The sequence below is a fragment of the Nyctereutes procyonoides genome, unplaced genomic scaffold (genome assembly GCF_905146905.1).
Source record: "Nyctereutes procyonoides isolate TBG_1078 unplaced genomic scaffold, NYPRO_anot_genome, whole genome shotgun sequence".
In the NCBI taxonomy this organism is placed as follows: domain Eukaryota; kingdom Metazoa; phylum Chordata; class Mammalia; order Carnivora; family Canidae; genus Nyctereutes; species Nyctereutes procyonoides.
The window spans coordinates 16446653-16469164 of record NW_026575049.1 but is presented as its reverse complement, the minus strand read 5'-3'; the positions used below and the strand labels follow the sequence as shown (position 1 = coordinate 16469164).

At 46.0% G+C, this 22512-nt stretch overlaps 1 pseudogene; it reads right to left on the bottom strand.

Annotated features, from left to right (window-relative positions):
* Positions 1-130: 130 nt before the first annotated feature.
* LOC129512120 (60S ribosomal protein L10a-like) lies at positions 131-15240 on the bottom strand (annotated as a pseudogene).
* Positions 15241-22512: the final 7272 nt, after the last annotated feature.

Genomic DNA, 22512 nt, shown 5'->3' with positions numbered 1-22512 from the left:
CGATGAAAAGCTAATTTTATTGACTCAATTTATCATGCACAGAAAAAAATATGCTATAAAATAGATAATTTCCTCATGTGAATACTACATATATTTATTTTCTTTGTTTAAATGGCAACAATACAGCTTACTAAGGCGTGCTGGCGCTGGGACTTGCCCAGGTGCTTTTGAGGTGGAAAGCCCAGGTGTTTTTCCAATTCTTGAGCAAGGACACCAGGCAGTTGATGGTTATATGGATGTTGTAACAAGCTCCTCACCTGGCCATGGCCACCACCAGACACAGCACCTTCTCCATCTGGACTCTGACGGTGAGCCTCACTTCATCCCCTTTGGCCACCATTGCTCTCACTGTGGGTCAGCCTGGAAGGGTACTTGCCAGCTCGTTCAGGCCGGGACTGGAGACCTGTGGGGATGTGCTTGGTCACAGATTCTGAAGCCAAAAAGGCATCATCCTTCTTGGCCTGCTTCTTGACTAATTTTTTATTCTTGTTGAGTTTGTTCAGCGACTCAGGGTCCATGTGGAGAACACACACAATATTGGCCTCATCACTGCCAGTCCCCCAAAAGACTTAAGGAGCACTTGGGGCGCACAGTGGAATTAAGCATGATGGTGCCCGAGAAGTGTTTGTCCTTCTGAGCATCAGAGTTCTTCAAGCTGCCCTGCTGCTCCACCGTCTCTGACAATTTCAGGTGCTGGTGCTGGTACCGGGCTGGACTTCCCACACCACCGGTACAGGGTGTCGCTGGAGACTTCGCTGCTTGTCAAACTTCATGCCACAGTAACCAGAAAAGAGAGAAAATTTATGTGTTTTAAACTATGTTGAACATTTTAACAGCCCGTCTAGGATTTTAAATGGGTCCCTTTAATGGGTATGTTTTTCTCCTCCTTTTAAAGAATGAGACAAATTTATAGGAAACAATGTATATATGGCCAATATACATTAGAACAGTGATTCAGATCAAAACTATGCCCCCCCCCAAAGAACCCATTGTACCAATTACTGGGGGAGAGGAGAAATCTTGCTGTATAAACATACACAAAGAAATCTTAGAATTTCACAATAGGATGCTATTTCTTTCATAATTCTTTCACAAAAGTACTAAATAAGCCCATCTAAAATGTCACTTGACGGGATGAGCACTGGGTGTTATTCTATATGTTGGCAAATTGAACACCAATAAAAAATAAATTTATAAAAAATTTAAATATAAGTGGAACTAGATGCAAAATGCATGAAGCACAAAATAAATTATTTCACTAGCAATTAAAAAAATGTCAGGCTTGGCTTAAGGAGCTTTTTCTCCAAAATAGCAAATCTCAGAAAATTCAAAATGGAAAAGACAACTACTCCTTTGGAATTAACTTAAATCCCTAACCTCAGTGCTGAAAGTTACTTTCACTAAAGAAACTCAGAATCTCAAGCTCTTGCATTGGTACTGTCAGATATCACATACCTGTATAAAAATACCATCTCTCATTGGCAAGACTCTCTGTCATTTTTGGATTTAGCAGTAAGTTATTTAAAGAATCATAGAATATGGGATTGACAATTGATTCTCTCACTTATAGATATTACTTAATCATTCTCCATTAGATTGATTTGAATTATAGTAAACCCTTGTATTCTTAAATAATCAGAGCTCTTTGGTGTTCATCATGCCCTACATCTCTCTATGACATATATCTCCAATTCTAAAAGTCCTCAAGCTCACATTGCCCTTTTTGCTCCATCTATAAAATTGGATGTATATTACTATAATTTACAGCCAAATAGGATCACATGAGCTTCATGATACAGTATGGTTATCAATATGACTAGAAATTTTCACAATATAAAGAATTTCATCTTTCTTGATTACGTTAACAGACTATGAGCATTTTTCTTGTGAAGAGAATATTTTGTTTATTATTGACTACCAAAGGGCTTCTTATTATAGTGCAGTCATTTACTAAATTATGTGTTAAGTTAATCACAAAGGAATAGAGGTCTCAAAATGCCTATTTCTATCTAAACTATTAATATATCCTGCCTTGAAATTATCATTGCTCTGCTCTGATATCTAGTTTGAATACATTGCTATGCCTGGGCTTTCTAGAACTCCTTGTTTTTCATAACCATAGACAGAAATAGCTACAATCCTCAACAATAGCCGCACCTCTTAAACTCCTTACTTAACAGACAGAAACTCTTTTCTTCTGGTTCTATTCCCAGGATCTCCACTGTGGACATATATAGGACAAAATCCTATATTTTAATCATTAAGGTACCAGATGGAACCCTACGATTAGACTTCCATAGGTATTAAACTTTATTTTTAGTGGAGTTCAATTTGCCAACATATAGCATAACACCCAGTGCTCATCATGCCAAGTATCCCCCTCAGTGCCCGACACCCAGTCACCCCAAAGCCCCACTCACCTCCCTTTCCACTACCCTTTGTTCCTTTCCCAGAGTTAGGAGTCTCTAATGTTCTGTCACCCTCATTGATATTTTCAATCATTTCCTCTCCTTTCCCCTTTATTCCCTTTCACTATTTTTTATATTCCCCAAAATGAATGAAAACATATAATGTTTGTTCTTCTCTGATTGACTTATTTCACTCACCATAATACACTACAGTTGCATCCACGTCAAAGCAAATGGTGAATGTTCATCCTTTCTGATGGCTGAGTACTATTCCATTGTACATAGACCACACCTTTCTCCATTCACCTTTCGATGGACACCGAGGCTCCTTCCACAGTTTGGCTATTGTGGACATTGCTGCTACAAACATTGGGGTGCAGGTGTTCTGGCACTTCACTGCATCTGCATCTTTGGGGTAAATTGCCAGCAGTGCAATTGCTGGGTTGTAGGGCAGGTCTATTTTTAACTCTTTGAGGAACCTCCACACAGTTTTCCAGAGTGGCTGCACCATTTCACATTCTCACCAACAGTGTAAGAGAGTTCACTTTTCTCCACATGCTCTCCAACATTTGTGGTTTCCTGCCTTGTTAATTTTCCCCATTCTCACTGGTGTGAGGTGGTATCTCATGGTGGTTTTGATTTGTATTTCCCTGATGGCAAGTGATGCAGAGCATTTTCTCATGTGCGTGTTGGCCATGTCTAGGGCTTCCTCTGTGAGATATCTGTTCATGTCTTTTGCCCATTTAATGATTGGATTGTTTCTTTGCTGTTGAGTTTAATAAGTTCTTTATAGATCTTGGACACTAACCCTTTATCTGATACGTCATTTGCAAATATCTACTCCCATTCTGTAGGTTGTCTTTGAGTTTTGTTGACTGTATCCTTTGCTGTGCAAAAGCTTCTTATCTTGATGAAGTCCCAATAGTTCATTTTTGCTTTTATTTCTCTTGCCTTCGTGGATGTATCTTGAAAGAAGTTACTGTGGCTGAGTTCAAAAAAGGGTGTTGCCTGTGTTCTCCTCTAGGATTTTGACGGAATCTTGTCTCACATTAAGAACTTTCATCCATTTTAAGTTTATCTTTGTGTCTGGTGCAAGAGAGTGGTCTAGTTTCATTCTTCTGCATGTGGATGTCCAATTTTCCCAGCACCATTTATTGAAGAGACTGTCTTTCTTCCAGTGGATAGTCTTTCCTCCTTTGTCGAATATTAGTTGACCATAAAGTTGAGGGTCCACTTCTGGATTCTCTCTTCTGTTCCATTGAACTCTGTGTCTGTTTGTGCCAGTACCATACTGTCTTGATGACCACAGCTTTGTAGTACAACCTGAAATCTGGCATTGTGATGCCCCCAGCTATGGTTTTCTATTTTAAAATTCCCCTGGCTATTCGGGGTCTTTTCTGATTCCACACAAATCTGAAGATGATTTGTTCCAACTCTCTGAAGAAAGTCCATGGTATTTTGATAGGGGTTGCATTAAAAGTGTAAATTGCCCTGGGTAACATTGACATTTTCACAATATTAATTCTGCCAATCCATGAGCATGGACTATTTTTCCATCTCTTTGTGTCTTCCTCCATTTCTTTCAGAAGTGTTCTATAATTTATAGGGTAGAGATCCTTTACCTCTTTGGTTAGGTTTAGTCCTAGGTATCTTATGCTTTTGGGTGCAATTGTAAATGGGATTGACTCCTTAATTTCCATTTCTTCAGTCTCGTTGTTAGTGTATAGAAATGCCATTGACTTCTGAGTATTGATTTTGTATCCTGCCATGCTACCAAATTGCTGTATGAGTTCTAGCAATCTTGGGCTGGAGTCTTTTGGGTTTTCTATGTACAGAATCATGTCATCTGCAAAGAGGGAGAGTTTGACTTCTTCTTTGCCAATTTGAATGCCTTTTATTTCTTTTTGTTGCCTGATTGCTGAGGTTAGGACTTCTAGTACTATGTTGAATAGCAGTGGTGAGAGTGGACATCCCTGTCATGTTCCTTATCTTAGGGGAAAGGATCCCAGTGTTTCGTCATTTAGAATGATATTTGCTGTGAGCTTTTCATAGATGACTTTTAAGATGTTGAGGAATGTTCCCTCTATCCCTACACTCTGAAGAGTTTTGATAAGGAATGAATGCTGTGTTTTGTCAAATGCTTTCTCTGAATCTATTGAGAGCATCCCCTGGTTCCTAGTTTTTCTCTTGATATCTATCACAGTGATTTCTTTACTAGTGTTGAGCCAGCCTTGCATCCTTGGGATGAATCACACATGGTCATGGTGAATAATCTTCATAATGTATTGTTGGATCCTATTGGATAGTATCTTCTTGAGAATTTTTGTATGTGTGTTCATCAGGGATATTGGTCTATAATTCTCCTTTTTGGTGGGATATTTGTTTTGGAGTTAAGGTGATGCTGGCTTCATAGAACGAATTTGGAAGTATTCCATCTCTTTCTATCTTTCGGAACAGTTTTAGAATAGGTATTTTTTCTTCTTGAACATTAGATAGAATTCCCCTGGGATGCTATCTGGCCCTGGACTTTTGTGTCTTGGGAGGTTTCTGATGACTGCTTCAACTTCCTCCCTGGTTATGGGCCTTTTCAGGTTTTCTATTTCATCCTGTTCCAGTTTTGGTAGTTTGTGGTTTCCAGAAATGCATCCATTTCTTCCAGATTACATAATGTATTGTTGTATAGCTGTTCATAATACATTTTAAAATCGTATGTATTTCCGTGGTATTGGTTGTGATCTCTCCTTTTTCATTCATGATTTCTTAATTAGAGTTTATTCTCTTTTACTTTTCTTAATGCAGGCTAATGATTTATCTATCCTTTTAATTCTTTCAAAGAACCAACTCCTGGTTTTGTTGATCTGTTCCACAGTTCTTCTGGTCTCTATTTCATTGAGTTCTGCTCAAATCTTTATTAACTCTCTTCTTCTGCTGGGTGTAGGTTTTATTTGCTATTCTCTCTCCAGTTCCTTTAGGTTCGAGGTTAGCTGTGAATATGATTGTTTTTTTCCAGTGTTTTGAGGGAGGCCTGTATTTCAATATATTTCATCTTGGGACTGCTTTTGCTCTGTCTTAAAGATTTTGAATGGTTTTATCTTCATTCTCATTAGTTTTCATGAATCTTTTTAATTCTTCTCTAATTTCCTGGTTGACCCAGTCATCTTTTAGCAGGATGCTCTTTAACCTCCACATATTTGAGTTTCTTCCAAATTTTTTCTTTTGATTGAGTTCAAGTTTCAAAGCATTATGGTCTGAAAATATGTAGGGAGGGATCCCAATCTTTTGGTGTTGGTGGAGAACTGATTTGTGACACAGTATGTGGTCTGTTCTGGAGAAAGTTCCATGTGCACTTGAGAGGAATGTGTATTCAGTTGCATTTGGATGTAAAGTTCTGTAAATATCTGTGAAATCCATCTGGTCCAGTGTGTCATTTAAAGCTCTTGTTTCTTTGGAGATGTTATGAATAGATCTGTCATTTGCAAAAAGCCCGTGATGATGTCTCCCACTATTAGTGTATTATTATCTAAGTATGTTGTTACTTTGGTTATTAAGTGATTGATATACTTGGTATCTCCCACCTTAGTAGCATAAATATTCATGATTGTTAGGTCCTCTTGTTGGATATAGATCTTTTAAGTATGATATAGTGTCTCTCTTTATCTCTTACTACAGTCTTTGCGATAAACTTTAATTTCTCTGGTATGAGGATTGCTACCCCTGCTTACTTTTGGGGACCATTTGAATGATAAATGGTTCTGCAACCTTTCGTTTTCAGGCTGGAAGTGTCCTTCTGTCTAAAATGAGTCTCTTTGAAACAGCAAATAGTTGGGTCTTTTTTTTTTTATCCAGTCTGAAACCTTGCATCTTTTGATGGGATCATTAAGCCCATTCACATTCAGTGGCACTAGTGAATGATATGAATTTAGTTTTGTAGTATTACCTATTCAGTCCCTGCTTTTATGGATTATTACTTTGGGCATCCTCTTTCTTTTACAGAGTCCTCCTTAATATTTCTTGCAGAGCTGGTTTGGTGGTCACATATTCTTTCAGTTTCTGCCTATCTTGGAAGCTCTTTATCTCTCCTTGTATTCTGAATGAGAGCCTTGCTGGATAAAGTGTTCTTGGCTGCAGGTTCTTCTCTTTTAGGACCCTGAGTATATCCCACCAGCCCTTTCTGGCCTGCCAGGTTTCTGTGGGGAGGTCTGCTGTTATCTAATGTGTCTCCCCAGGTAAGTTATGGATCTCTTGCCTCTCACTGCTTTAAGGATTTTCTCTTTATCTTTGGAACTTGCGAGTTTATTAAATGTTGAGGTGTTGATCGTTTTTTATTGATTTTAGTGGCCACCTCTCTTTCTCCTGGATCTGAATGCCTGTTTCCCTTCCCAAATTAGGGACGTTCTCAGCTATGATTTGTTCAAATATGTTTTCTGTCCCTTTTGGCGCCCTCTGGAACCCCAATTAAATGTAGATTTTTCCCTCTGAGGCTGTCATTTATTGCCTATTACCTTTCCTCATGGTGTTTTGTTTTTCCTTCTTCCCTCAGCTTCCTTCCTTACAATCAACTTGTTTTCTACATCACTAACTCTTTCTTCTACCTCATTAACCCTCATCGCTAGGACCTTCAGTTTGGATTGCATCTCACTTAATTGATTTTTAATTTCAGCCTGATTAGATCTAAATTCTGCAGTCATGAAGTCTCTTGAATCCTTTATGCTTTTTTCCAGAACCACCAGTAGCTTTATATTGTAGTTCAGAATTGGTTTTCTGACATCAATTTATAATCCAAATTCTGTATCTCTGTGGCAGTGAGTACTGTTTCTTTTTTATATATATAGAGTAGTGTTTCTAATTCTTTCTTTGTGTTTAGTTCTTCCTCCTAGTCATTTTGCTCTGTGCAGTGTGGCTGTATGAGTGGGCTGCATCAAGAATATCAACCACGACCTAAGTAAATTTCACCCTAGATGATTCTGCTGAGGTCAGAGACCAGGAATTGAAAACAAGGATCAGAATATATAAAAAAATAGTGAAAGGGAATAAAGGAGAAAGGAGAAAAATAAGTGGGAAATATCAGAAAGGGAGACAGAACATGAAAGACTCCTAACTCTGGAAACGAACTAGGGGTGGTGGAAGGGGAGGTGGGGGTGACTGGGTGGCAGGCACTGATGGGAATACTTGACAGGATGAGCACTGGGTGTTGACACCATTGTGTCAATATGTTGACAAATTGAACACCAATAAAAAATAAATTTATTTTTAAAAAGGGACCATTAGAGTGAAAAACAAATTTTAAAACAATGTAGTAAAAGTAAAAGGCCAGGAATCCTAAAGCAGGAGAAAGAAAAAGAAAAAAAGAAAAAAAATGAGGGTGGTGATTGGGAGATGGTGATGGTGACGAATTTGTAGTGGAGAGAGCATGTAGTCTACCTGAGGGGTTCTAGAGGGTGTTCCTCTTGTTTCTGAGTATATTAAATTCTGTATATTAGAAAACCTTCAGTCCCAAATTTATATAAACCAGAAATACTTGTAGAAGGTCCCACCACTGACCAACAAAACATAAATGAGATAGAAGAGGGGGACAGAATGGGAATGAGGAATCTCACATGATGAACCAGCACAGTGTTACCACTTGGTTCTAGGTGCATGCTGGTCATGTTTTAGAAGGTATTATCTCCCTCATTGTAGAACAAAATGAGGCAGAGAAAAAAACAAAAAGCACAAAACAATAAAAAAAATGGATCTCCTCTCTTGTATATCTCCCTAAATTATGTTGATTATGTTGAAGGGAATATAGAAGTGGAAAACATATCTAGGACCTGTCATTGTAGAAATATGAAAGTGAAAACAGAAGAAATTAAAAAATGAAGAGGTGGTGAAATATTGTAGTTAAGGTGGAAAAAAGAAAAAAATTGGAAATTTACAGTCTGCTATAAAAACGAAGTGTATTGGAAAAAGGAAGAAAAATAATAGGAGGGTTACCCCCTGCTTGTATATACTGCATATCCCTCGACTTCCCCTGGAGCTTTCTAGCGCTGCTCTGTGAAGAACTAGCTCTTCCCCTGTCCTTCCAGCTGGTCCTCTGGGGGAGGGGCTGCTCTGCTGATTCTCAGGTGTGTGCACCTGGGGGAGCAGCCCCGACCCCCTGCCAGGTGCCGGGCTCAATGGGAGCTGTTGACCCCGTGAGGCCTCTGTCCCCTGGCAGCCCTGCTCCATCCCAGGCACCAGGTGACACCAGGAGGAACAACCACACTGGAAGTGGCCATGTCTCCAACTCTGGAGTCAGCTCCTGGAGTAACCACCGGTAGTCCCCATTATTCACTGGCCTAGAGGCTCCTGGGGTGGGGTGCACTGACCTGCACAGCTTGGGGGCACCCGAAGCAGGAGCGTCCTCCCTGTCCTGTGCCCTCCCCCCGCCTGTCCCTGGGGGAGCACAGGATCCTGGACTGTGTCTCCCCCCGCGCCCTGGGCTGCAGGGCCTGGGCTGCTGGCATCGCGGTCCCAGGGCTGAGGCTCCCGAAGGCAGCAGGGCAGAGTGCCCCCCTCCGCCCGAAGCCCCGCTGCCCCGAAGCCCCGCTGCCCCCATCCGCCCGAAGCCCTGCTGACCCCCTCTGCCCGAAGCCCCACTGCCCCGAAGCCCCGCTGACCCCCTCCGCCCGGAGACCCCGCTGCCCCCTTCTGCCCGAAGCCCCGCTTCCCTGAAGCCCCACTACCCCCCTCCGCCCGGAACCCCCCGCTGACCCCCTCCGCCCGAAGCCCCGCTGACCCCCTCTGCCCATAGCCCCCCGCTGCCTCCCTCTGCCCGGAGCCCCCCGCTGCCTCCCTCTGCCCGGAGCCCCCCGCTACTCCCTCCTCCTGGAGCCCCCGCTACCCCCCTCCACCTGGAGCCCCCGCTGGCCCCCTCCGCCTGAACCCTGTTGACCCCCTCCGCCCGCAGCCCCCCCTTCCCCCCATCCGCCCAGAGCTCCCCCGACCTCCTCTGCCCGGAGCCCCGCTGCGCCCCTCCACCCGGAGCCCCCCGCTGGACCCCTCCCCCCAGAAGCCCCGCTGACCCACCCGCCTCTCCCTGAGGCACCGCGGGGCGCGCTCCAGCCGGATCCCGAGCTCGGCCGGTCTGTGTGCGCTTCTCGCAGGCGCACTTCCTCTGTTAGTGACCCAGGGAGACCGGAGGCCTCACTGCCCTTCTGCGCTCTTGCTCCTGCCAAGGTTCCCTGCTGAGCCCCTTTGCCTCCAGGAAGGATCCAGGGTGGACTTTTTAAAGTTCCCGCCTCTCTGGGGCGGGGCTCCCGCTGCCCCCTAGCCCGGCTCCTCACGGGGCCCCTCCCTCACTTGATTCTTGTTAATTTTTTACCTGCTTTTCTACCTTGTTAGGAGAGCACACCCTTCACACTGTAGCATTCCAGCTGTTCTCTCCTTAAATCTCAGGTCGAATTAGTAGATTTTCATGATTTGACAGTAATCTAAGTCAGTTGGTGGGGCTGGGTGAGTTGAGGCACCTACTCCTCCGCCATTTTGCAAACAAAATTTAAAACAAAGTGGTAAAAAATAAAAGGCCAAGAATCCCAAAGAAGAAGAAGAAAAAAAGAAAAACGAAAAGGGGAAAAAAGAGAAAAAAAGCAAAAGTAAAGAGAAAATAAAAGAGAAGAAAGAAAGGGGTGGGACTGGGAGATGGTGGTGACGAAATTGTAGTGGAGGGAGAATATAGTCTGCTTGAGGGGTCCTAGATGGTGATCCTCTTGGTTCTGAGTTATTAAGTTCTGTATGTTAGAAGATGCTCAGTCCCAAATTTATATAAGCCAGCAATACTTGTGGAAACCCCAACATTGATGCCCTCCTCCTGAATATGTTTTTTAACCATGGATAGAATTACTGAAAAACTATACAAAGTTCTTCTAAGTGCTGTGCTTTAAAAAATTCCCAACATTTTATCAATATCTTGTTAGGTGTACAAACCTTAGATGAATTGATGTACAGTATTTGTGTGTGAGTGTGTGTGCACATGTGTGTGATTTCACACATTGTACTTTATTAGTGTATGGCTGAGTTTACTTACCAGAGCACACAGTCGAAGGAATTGAAAACTTTATTAAATTGAATGACCAGGCGCTGTGCTTTTCTATACATGTTTTGAGTTTTGATGCCTAAAAACAGATTCTGTAATCCTATATTTCTGTAGAAGATTGGTATGGGGTATTCCATAAAATGATTGAGAAGGGTTAAAAATAATTTTCTGACCTCAAATATCAGGGCAACTATTAAAATGTTTAGAATAATACAATTTTCCATGTAGAGGGGATTATAGATGTATTCTCCTGCAGGGGTAGCAAAGAGACATGCCACTAACCTTCCTTTCCTGTGGCTATAGGACATCATTGCAAATAAGTTGCATAGTTATTTCTCAAAAAGTGAGGACATGACCTCAGAATCCTACTCAACCTCGCGCCAATACCATAAGAGTTGACCTATGAGATGAGATTTATTTCTACACCTGATATAGCTAACTGTCTCACTTGTGAGATGAAGCAACTGAAACCAAGAAAGAGAAGGGAATTCTCCCAGGTGACTCAGTGAATTGGGACAAATCGAGATATATGTCCCCGTTCAGTTAATTTTCCATGCACCATGCTGTCTACTTGCTTGTCCCTGTGCTGGTCATGGTTTCCATACTAACTTTTTTTTTTATTTTATTTACGATAGTCATACAGAGAGAGAGAGAGAGGCAGAGACACAGGCAGAGGGAGAAGCAGGCTCCATGCACCGGGAGCTCGATGTGGGATTCGATCCTGGGTCTCCAGGATCGCGCCCTGGGCCAAAGGCAGGCGCCAAACTGCTGCGCCACCCAGGGATCCCTCCATACTAACTTATGCTCTCCAAACAAACATGCCAGAAACTAGGAGGACCTTATGGGAGCACAAGCAATATCACACCCAGCAAGGAGATTCATGGCATGTATATTCCCCCCAGCTGAGAAAGCTGCATCCTTCTCCCAGTCACCATAAAATGTTTTCCGACAGCCAATCCTCATCCTAAGCGAATCATACACATCCTTTTTCTTGGGTATCAATCTTATTCTCAATCCCCTGGTATGCACTCTTTGGCAAGCATCCAGAAGTGACTTTGGTTGAAAGTCTTCAGGCCCCTGACACCCCTGCTTACTGCTGCTTCTATCTCACAGTTGCCCAGATAAAGCTTGGGGCTGCTTAAAGCTCCAAGGCCTGGGTTCCAAATACTTTAATGCTTCCTCCTTCTTCCTTACTGTGTGGCTGTTCATAGAGCTTCCCAGAGGAAAATGCGAAAGGGCCACCTTTTTAAAACTGTGGTAATTCTGACTTAACATGAGATCTACTCTCAACAAAATTTTAAGTGCACAACACAGTATTGTCGGCTATACGCACAGCGTTATACAGCAGATAACCTCCCCACTGTCAGGTTTAATCTGATCAGTAGTGAAAATGAAATAGAGAGGCCAGGGCAAGTTGGTCGAAACAGGTGGTTTTTGTTTTTGTTTTTGTTTTGTTTTGTTTTGTTTTGTTTTTGAAACAGGTTTTTAACAGGATGCACTCTTGGGCAAGTTTCCAGGGCCCTGCAAAGGAGTGAAGCCAGGGAAGTCTCCAGCAGGGGAAGTCGCGCTAAGGGGAGTACAAGTGGGCTTTTTTTTAAGGGGGAGGGGTAAGTGGTTGTGTGTCTGCATGGGGTGATAGGTATTAGGGCATGTCACAGGTGGAATCACTATGGGGTGATAACTACTTATGCCCTTATATGGGGTCTTGGTAAGGTATGGTTCAGGTTTCCTGCATAGGTCCTGTCTCCCTGCTGATGGCGTGTCCTTGGGTGGTCTGCTGCTGGTGGGAAAGTTCTGAGGTGGGGGTCACAAGATGGAAGATCCGCTGCCATTTTATGGGTGCCTCCAGATCCCCCTTGATCCTGCCCGCCCAACACCCACTGCTGGCAACCACCATTTCACTTTCTAATTCTCTGATTTTGACTGGTCTAGGTAATTCATTATTAGTGAAATTATACAATATTTGTCCTTTTGTGTCTGGCTCATGAAAATTAGTATAATATCTTTAAGAGTAATTGATATTGAAATTTATGTGTCAAATTTCCTTCCTTTTTATGTTGGCTTACTATTACATTCTATGTGTACACCACATTTTTTTTTTAGCCATTCATCTATCAATGGACGTTTAGGTTATTGCCATACCGTGGCTATTGTAAATAAGGCTGCAAAAAAACATCTCTTTGAGATTCTGATTTCAGTTATTGTGGGCACACAGCCAGAAATGGATTTGCAAGATTAAATGGCAATGCTATGTTTAATTACATAAATAAATATATTTTAAAAATCTGCTTCCAAGGGTGGTGGGGCAGTCGCACTTACACTCTCCCACATAGGGGTGGAAAGTATTCATGTTCTGCAAGCTGAGTTTGTGTTTATTTTTTATTTTTACTTTTTTTGCCTCAATAAAAATTTTTATTTTTATTTTTTTAATAAATTAATTTTTATTGGTGTTCAATTTACCAACATACAGAATAACACCCAGTGCTCATCCCGTCAAGTGCCCCCCTCAGTGCCCGTCACCCATTCACCCCCAACCCCACCCTCCTCCCCTTCCACCACCCCTAGTTCATTTCCCAGAGTTAGCAGTCTTTATGTTCTGTCTCCCTTTCTGATATTTCCCACACATTTCTTCTCCCTTCCCTTATATTCCCCTTCACTATTATTCATATTCCCCAAATGAATGAGAACATACACTGTTTGTCCTTCTCCGATTGACTTACTTCACTCAGCATAATACCCTCCAGTTCCATCCACGTTGAAGCAAATGGTGGGTATTTGTCGTTTCTAATGGCTGAGGAATATTCCATTGTATGCATAAACCACATCTTCTTTATCCATTCATCTTTTGATGGGCACCAAGGCTCCTTCCACAGTTTGGCTATTGTGGACATGGCTGCTAGAAACATCGGGGTGCAGGTGTCCCGGCGTTTCATTGCATCTGAATCTTTGGGGTAAATCCCTAACAGTGCAATTGCTGGGTCGTAGGGCAGGTCTATTTTTAATTCTTTGAGGAACCTCCACACAGTTTTCCAGAGTGGCTGCTCCAGTTCACATTCCCACCAACAGTGTAAGAGGGTACTCTTTTCTCCGCATCCTCTCCAACATTTGTTGTTTCCTGCCTTGTTAATTTTCCCCATTCTCACTGGTGTGAGGTGGTATCTCATTGTGGTTTTGATTTGTATTTCCCTGATGGCAAGTGATGCAGAGCATTTTCTCATGTGCATGTTGGCCATGTCTATGTCTTCCTCTGTGAGATATTCCATGCTCATGGATTGGCAGAATTAATATTGTGAAAATGTCAATGTTACCCAGGGCAATTTACACGTTCAATGCAATCCCTATCAAAATACCATGGACTTTCTTCAGAGACTTAGAACAAATTATTTTAAGATTTGTGTGGAATCAGAAAAGACCCCGAATAGCCAGGGGAATTTTAGAAAAGAAAACCATATCTGGGGGCATCACAATGCCAGATTTCAGGTTGTACTACAAAGCTGAGGTCATCAAGACAGTGTGGTACTGGCACAAAAACAGACACATAGATCAATGGAACAGAATAGAGAACCCAGAAGTGGACCCTGAACTTTATGGTCAACTAATATTCGACAAAGGAGGAAAGACGATCCACTGGAAGAAAGACAGTCTCTTCAATAAATGGTGCTGGGAAAATTGGCCATCCACATGCAGAAGAATGAAACTAGACCACTCTCTTGCACCATACACAAAGATAAACTCAAAATGGATGAAAGATTTAAATGTGAGACAAGACTCCATCAAAATCCTAGAGAACACAGGCAACACCCTTTTTGAACTTGGCCACAGTAACTTCTTGCAAGATACATCCACGAAAGCAAAAGAAACAAAAGCAAAAATGAATTATTGGGACTTCATCAAGATAAGAAGCTTTTGCACAGCAAAGGATACAGTCAACAAAACTCAAAGACAACCTACAGAATGGGAGAAGATATTTGCAAATAACATATCAGATAAAGGGCTAGTTTCCAAAATCTATAAAGAACTTATTAAACTCAACACCAAAGAAACAATGCAATCATGAAATGGGCAAAAGACATGATGAGTTTGTGTTTAAATAAACATTCTTGTGTTGGGCCGGTGGGATCAAGGGGGACCAGGAGGCACCAATAAAATGGCAGCAGACCCCCCACCTTGTGGTCCCCACCTCAGAACTTTCCCATCACCAGCAGACAGCCAAGGACATGTCATCAGGGGGAGCCTGGACCTGTGCAGGAAACCAGAACCATACTTACCCAGACCCCATATAAGGGCATGGGCAGTTATTGCCCCAGGCCGATTCCACCAGTAATATGCCTAATACCTATCACCCCATACAGACACCAACCCCTTCCCCCTCCCCCCTTAAAAAGACTACTTGCCCTCTCTTGGGGGCGACTTTCCCACTCTCCCCCACCCCCCACCCTGTGGGCTGGGAACCTCTGAAAGCACGTCCCATTAAAAGCCTGTTTCGACCAAATTGTGCCCAGCCTCTCTATTTCACTTCACTACTAATTGGATTAAACCTGACATTTGGTGCTGAAACCCGGGAGGAGATCGAGGCCCCGCGCTGGTGGGGAGCCTCTCTCCTCTCACCACCAGGACCTTAACTGGACCCAGCGCCTGGAAACGCCGGGTAGGTTCCCCGATTCCCTGCCTCAGTCGGGTGGTCCTCTCCGAAGCCACCGCCGTGCCAGGACACCTCCCCCGAGCCACCAGGTGGCTCCCCGAGGGTCCCTGGGGATCAGGAGACGTCCTCATCCTCATGGTGACCTCTGTTTCCGTCCGTGACCCTGACTGCAAACGGGGACACCGGGTTTCAGTCTCTGGGTTACCCGGCGGGAGTCATGGGAACTGCCCGATCCAGATTTGACCCCCAAGCTCCGTTGGGTTGTCTACTGGCCAATTTCGAAACTCTGGGGTTCTCACAGGATCTTAGAAAACGCCGTCTTACCGAGTTCTCGGGGACCTGGACAATCTCTGTAGACTCCAGGGCAAGTCGGATCAAAGGTGCCGCACATGCAGGCTTCCTGGGACCTCCACACCCCCTCCCTCTGCTCCCAATGCTCCAGCACCCAGGTCCTTTTGGCGCCAGCACCGCTCCCTCCCTCCCTTCCCCCTATTCCCTCAGCTCAGAAAGCCCCCGAATCCTTTCCCCTCTCTCGGAGTCTCCTGAGACCTTGTCCCATCCACCTCTTAAGGGGACGCCAGCCTTCCCCCTCATCTGGAGCCCCCTGCCCCCTCTCCTTCTCCTCCTGCCTCCCAACCACACACCTCTTTACCCGTTTATGACCCCCGACCTTCACCCCCCATCCCCCCTCGATCTCCAGCGCACCAAATGCCACAAGGTCTCCTCCTCCCCTGACCTGGCCTGCCCCTGCAAGCGGTGGCAGCGGGGGGCTGAAAGGGTTGTTTGGGGCCACGTTCCTTTCTGGCTCCAGGACCCTTCCAAATTGAAAAGTGGCTGGGCTCTTGCTCTGCTAACCCAGGAAACTATACCAAGGAATTCCAGTATTTGATGCAGGCATAGGATTTGACTTGGCATGATTTGCATGTTGTCCAGACCACCGCCCTCACACCAGAGGAGAGGGAGCGTGTTCAGGCTGCTTCCAGAGAGCATGCTGACCAGGGACCAGGGCCATTACACGGATGCTGCTGGGCCGCCAGTGCTCAGTTCCCACCGTGGGTCCCGGTCGGCGTTATCAGGCTGGCCAGGGGGGCCACCGGAGCCGTGACTGCATGGCCATTGTCTCATCGCTGGCATGCGTGCAGCCTCTAACAGGGCCATCAACTAAGATAAACTCGGCGAAATCATTCAGCACCCAGATGAAAACCCTGCAGTTTTCCTTAATATGCTCACTGAGGCCTTAACCCAGTATACTCCCCTGGGCCCTGCCTCTCCAGCTGGGGCTACTATCTTGGTGACCCATTTCATCTCTCAGTCCTCCCCCAATATCTGTAAAAAATTAAAGGAGGCCTGGGGGGGTCCTCAAACCCCATTCCTGACCTGGTGAAAATGGCATTTAAGGTCTTTAATACCCAAGAGGAAATGGCTGAACTTAAGAGGCAGCCTAGACTCCAGCAGAAGGTCCAACTCTAGACCCCAGCCTTGGTGGCAGCCCTGTGGCTGCCAGGCTCCAGAAACAACCACACCTGCCTGGGGCTTGCTTCAAATGCAGCACCGAGGGACACTGGGCCTGTCAATGTCTCAATCCCAAGGAGCCAATGCAGCCATGCCCTATGCCCTCAATGTTGAATGATGGGCCACTGGAAATCTGATTGCCCTGGTGTCAGAGGATCCTCGGCATCTCCATGTGGAGGAAACCCTGAACCGGTAAGTCCAGCCTTCCAACTACTTGGATTGGACGATGACTGACGAGGCCCAGACTCGGACATCCCCCTAACCCAGACTGAGCCCAGGGTCCTGCTCCAGGTAGCAGGTAAGTGCATCTCTTTCCTGTTGGACACGGGCGACCTACGCTATTCGGCCTTCCTACTTGGGGACCAGTTTCCCCTCTCCAGGGGTGGTGGTGGGAATTGATGGCACCTCCTCTATTCCACAGACTGCCCCACTCCTCTCTTGGAGTCTGGATGGGTTCCCCTTCTCACACTCCTTCTTTATAATTCCTTCCTGCCCAGCCTCTCCCTTTGCCGGGATATCCTACACAAACTCAAGGCCACCACTCGTCTTTCTCCCTCACCCACTGTTTCTGCTCACCTCCTCTTCATCGAAAATCCTGACATCTATCTATCAACTTCTCCTCATCTAAATCCTGATACCCTCCTACTTACCCCCTCTACTAACCTAGAACCCTCCCATTCCTGTCCTCAACTCCTGGAAGAGCTGACTCCTCCACATCCAGAACTTTCAACCCCTCCCTAAACCTGACTGAATACTCTTTGTGGATCGTATTCTCTCATCACCCTGGATGGCCAGAAACACGCAGCATACACTGTCATTACCCTAGATGCCATCCTAGAGGCAGTTCCCTCCCCCTCGAGACAAGCTCTCAGAAGGCAGAACTTATAGCTCTCACCAGGGCTCTTCATCTGTCCAAAGGGCAATGAGTTACCATATACACTGACTCCAAATATGCCTCCCTCATCACACATACAAATTATTTCCTCTGGCAAGAGTGAGGGTTTCTTACAATGAAGGGAATCCCCATAATCAATGGGTCCTTCATTTCAAAACTACTCAAGGCCCTCAGCCTTCCCACTGAAGTGGCCATTGTCCACTGTCTTCGACACCAATCCTCCAAGGACCCAGTGTCCCGAGGCAACAACAAAGACTACTCCACTGCCTGAGTCACTGCCTTAGGCTCCTCACCAGCTCCCTTCCTCTCCCTCAACACACCACATTCCCCCTCTTACACAGACGAGGAAACTCGGATACTAAAAAGGATGAGAGGAATAGCCAGGGGAAAAGGCTGGATGTTCATTAAAAAGAAACTCGCTCTTCCAAACCATTTAGCTCCCATGATCATTTCACACATACATCAATCCCTACACATTGGTCCCAAGGCCTTACACCAGTTCCTAGAACCCCTTTTCCCCTCTCCACATCTCCAAAAGGTAATCAGAGAGGTGCATCAGTCTTGCAAAACCTGCTCCACTGTAAACACTCAAGGTGGAATTCGCAGGCCGGGACCCAATCACCAGCTCCGCAGCCACCAACCTGGTGAGGACTTGCAGCTTGACTTTACTCACATGCCATGCCATAAACTCTTTCCCTACCTATTAACCTTAGCGGACACCTTTACAGGGTGGATAGAGGCTTCCCCCATAGCTCAGGAGATGGCGGATGCGGTGGCCACCATACTCATCAAGCACATCATTCTGAGATTCAGCCTCCCATGGACCCTACAATCTGACAACAGCCCAGCTTTTATCTCCAGCATTGCCCAGCAAGTCTCCGAGAGCCTAAATATTACCTGGAAACTCCATATCCCATATCATCCCCAGTCTTTGGGTAAGGTAGAGCAGGCCAACGGCCTTCTCAAGGAGCATCTCACCAAACTTACCCTTGAAACCTGCCTGTCCTGGCCAACCCTCCTTGCACTGGCTTTAACAAGGCTCAGAGTTACCCCTAGATGGTCGTCGGGTCTAAGTCCCTTTGAGCTTCTCTACAGGTGGCCCTTTCTGCTCACTCAAAATCTTCCATCATCACCTCCTCCTCTCCTATTTACTTACCTTACCTAGCTCTTCTACAAGCCCTCCTGTGGGCCCATGCGGATTCAGTCACCCCTACTCCAGGAGAACCCACACCAGATACTCCCCAAGCCCTGGCCCCAGGGGATAGTGTCCTGCTGAAAGAAGTACACCCAAAAACCTTACAGCCTAAGTGGACTGGTCCCTATACGGTGGTCTTTACAAGCCCCTCAGCCGCCAAACTCATAGGACACCACATGTGGGTATATGTCTCTAAATTAAAATGAGCCCCCTCACAAGGTGTATGGACAGCACAACCTTTGGGACGTACTCAAATATGGCTTTCACACCATCCTCCTCCTCCTGGTCCTACATCCTAGTCACTCCACCACTGCCCCTGGGTTTAGGTGGAGGTTTTACATGACAGAAACCTGGGAGTAGGAAATCAGGTCTCACCTTATTTTCACCACTGATTGTCAACCACAGGGTTGCCAGGCTCTCATCAATTTCTCCATACCAAATTTACAGTCAATTCCTGTATCCAGCTCTGATCCTATAATCTGTTTCACCTATGATCAGACCCATCCTACCTGCCAAAATTACTGGGTTGAAACCTATGGAGGCTGTCCTTACTGCCTTGGCCACTCCTGTTGGGACCCTTTCACTGGCACCTTTGCAACCAGTGACCCACGATGCCGCTTCTACAGACAACACAATAAGTATATCCTAACTTATTCCAGACCCTTGGGATTCCCGTTGGGCAACGGGGGCAACTACAAAATTATATCGATGGCCTTTTTCCTCCTACCCCACTGCCTCTCTCTGAATCTATAGAACATACATGCAGGTCTCACTTCCACAAATCCAGTCTGCCCTAAGTAACCAAGCTTACACCATACAGGAACAGGAACAACTTCTCCAAACCCACCTACAGGCTAACCCAGCTCAGGACCAGGGCCCCTTCTCCTGGATAAAACTTATCCAACAAGGCACTTCCCCCGCCAGCCTTTCTGCCATGGGCAATCTGTCCCTCTGTTTAATCTGTGCAACCTTGGGTAAAGGCCCCCTGGTGGCCGTTCCCCTCCCTAATGCATTTAACTGCACCAATCTCACACCCACGGGACATTATCCCTCTCTCTGTGACATTCCCTTAGTCACTGAGCCTCTCAACTACCAATTCCCTTTCTGTTATTCCACCCCTAACTCCTCCCTCTGCAACGTCACCCTGTCTAATGTTACCTCTCATCACACCCCTATTGGCGGTCTCTTTTGGTGCAACAGCACCCTTTCTAAATCTCTCAATACCTCTGCCTCTTTCCTCTGTCTGCCTATCTCCTTGGTTCTGAGATTATCTATAGTCAGGCAAAAGTAGTCCTCCTTGCCAGCCCCCTGGAAAAGCAGAAACGAGTGGTCTTTCTCCCACTAGTTATCAGGGTCTCCCTGGCTTCAACCCCGGTGGCCAAGGGATTGGGGATGGGGGCCTTAATCCACTCTGTAGATTCCACCAGGGACATATCTGAAAGGCTCCAAAAGGCCATCGAGGCCTTGGCAGAGTCTCTGGCTTCTCTCCAACACCAGATAACCTCAGTGGCCCAGGTGGTCCTCCAGAATTGATGTGCCTGGGACCTCCTCACTGCAGACAAGGGCGTTTCTCAACAAAGAATGCTGTTACTACAGCAATGAAACAGGTATAGTTGAGACCATTCTCCACACTCTTGCTGAAGTTCCTGAGTCTCTCCAAGCCTGGTACCACCCCGGCAGCCCAACTACACCCCAATGGTGGCAGACCCCACTAACCACATGGCTCCTCCCCCTTCTAAGCCCACTCCTAATCATCGGCATATTATTAATGGTGGCCCCTTGGATTCTCTGATTAATCCAGGAAGGAATTCATGAGATGTCTTGAGTATCTGTCAATCGACTCCTCCTATGCCCCTACTCCTGCTTGCCCACTTCCGATGGACCCCACGACACTCCCTACTCAGCAGGAAGTATCAGATCTGAACTAATGCCCTATAACAACAAAAAGATAAGAATGTTGGGCCAGCGGGATCAAGGGGGATCAGGAGGCACCAACAAAATGGCAGCAGGCCCCCCACCTTGTGGTCCCCAACTCAGAACTTTCCTACCACTAGCAGACCACCTGAGGACACATCATCAGGGGGAGCCTGGACTTGTGCAGGAAACCTGAACCATACTTACTCAGACCCCATATAAGGGCATGGGCAGTTATTACCCCAGGTTGATTCCTCCAGTAATATGCCTAATACCTATCACCCCATACAGACACCCAACCCCTTCCCCCTCCCCCCTTAAAAAGCCCACTTGCCCTTCCCTGGGTGCGACTTCCCTGGCCCACGACTTCCCCGCTCTCACCCTCCCCTGTGGGCCGTGGAACCTTGCCCAAGAGAGCATCCCATTAAAAGCCTGTTTTGACCAACTTTTGCCTGACCTCTTTATTTCACTTCACTACCAATCGGATTAAACCTGACACTGACTAAAGATGAAATATAAACAACCATACTCTAGAGAAATATGCAAATAAGCATAAACATTTTAAGTGTCTAAAATTATGATCAGTAACTCCTTTGTGGAAACTTAACTGTCAAAAGGTAATAGGTCAAAAATGCTGAAATGTATATGTGTGTCTATGCATTCTAATATTACTTACACTGGGGGAAAATTTTTCAAAGATTTGATTGATTGATTTATATTTTGAGAGAGACACAGAGAGAGAGAGGGCAAGAGAAGTGAGAGAGGGAAAAATCTTCGGGTAGACTCTTCGCTGAGTGCAGAGCCTGACACAGAGCTCAGTCCCAGGACCCAGGAGATCATGACCTGACCCGAAACCAAGAGGCTGAGGCTCAAGCGAATGAGCCACACAGGCATCCCCTGGGAAAATTTTAAATGCTCGGGCAGGGGGCAAGAGGGCGGAAGAGTAGGGTCCCCAAGTCACCTGTCCCCACCAACTTACCTAGATAATTTTCAAATCATCCTGAAAGCCTATGAATTCAACCTGAGATTTAAAGAGAGAACAGCTGGAATGCTACAGTAAGAAGAGTTCACCTTTCTATCAAGGTAGGAAGACGGGGGAAAAAATAAAGAAACAAAAGGCCTCCAAGGGGGACGGGCCCCGCGAGGAGCCGGGCTAAGGCCGGGGCGAGTGTCCCCAGGACAGGAAAGCCCCGCCCGGAGAAGCAGGAGCTTCACCAATCTTCCCGGATGGAAAGGTGCTCGCAGGGAGTTGGAGCAAGACCCCAGGAGGGCGGGGATGCCCTCCGGCTCCCTGGGACACTAACAGACACCTGCCCCCCCGGGGGAGAGCGCCGAGCTCCCTGAAAGGCTGCAGCGCATGCCCGGCTGGACATGGGAGCAACTCGGAGGGGCTCGGGTAGAGGCTCCGCGAGGAGGATGCTGCCCAGCCTGGGAGCCCAGGGCGCGGGGGACACAACCCAGGATCCGGCACTCCCCCTGGGACAGGCAGAGGCCAGGAGGGCACAGTAGAGCGAGGACGCTCCTGCCACTGGGAGAGCTCTGCAGAGCTCTGCAGATCTGGGCGGCCCCGCCCTGGGAGCATCCAGGCCCCTGTGGACTGGGAGCTGCGGTAGTTACTGCGGGAGCTGACTCTAGGGCTGGAAAGCTGGCCACCGCCACCATAGTTGTTCCCCCTGGGGACTCACAGGATAAACCTCCCCCACTGAGCCTTACAGCAGCCTCACTGAATAAACCGGATAAACAACTCCCACTGAACCGTGCACCAGGCAGGAGGCTGAGCAGCTCCCCCAGGGGCTCACCCCTGAGAATCAACAGAGCATACCCCTCCCCCAGAAGACCAGCTAGAGGGACAGGAGAAAAACAAGTTATTGATCAAGCAGCACTGGAAAGTTC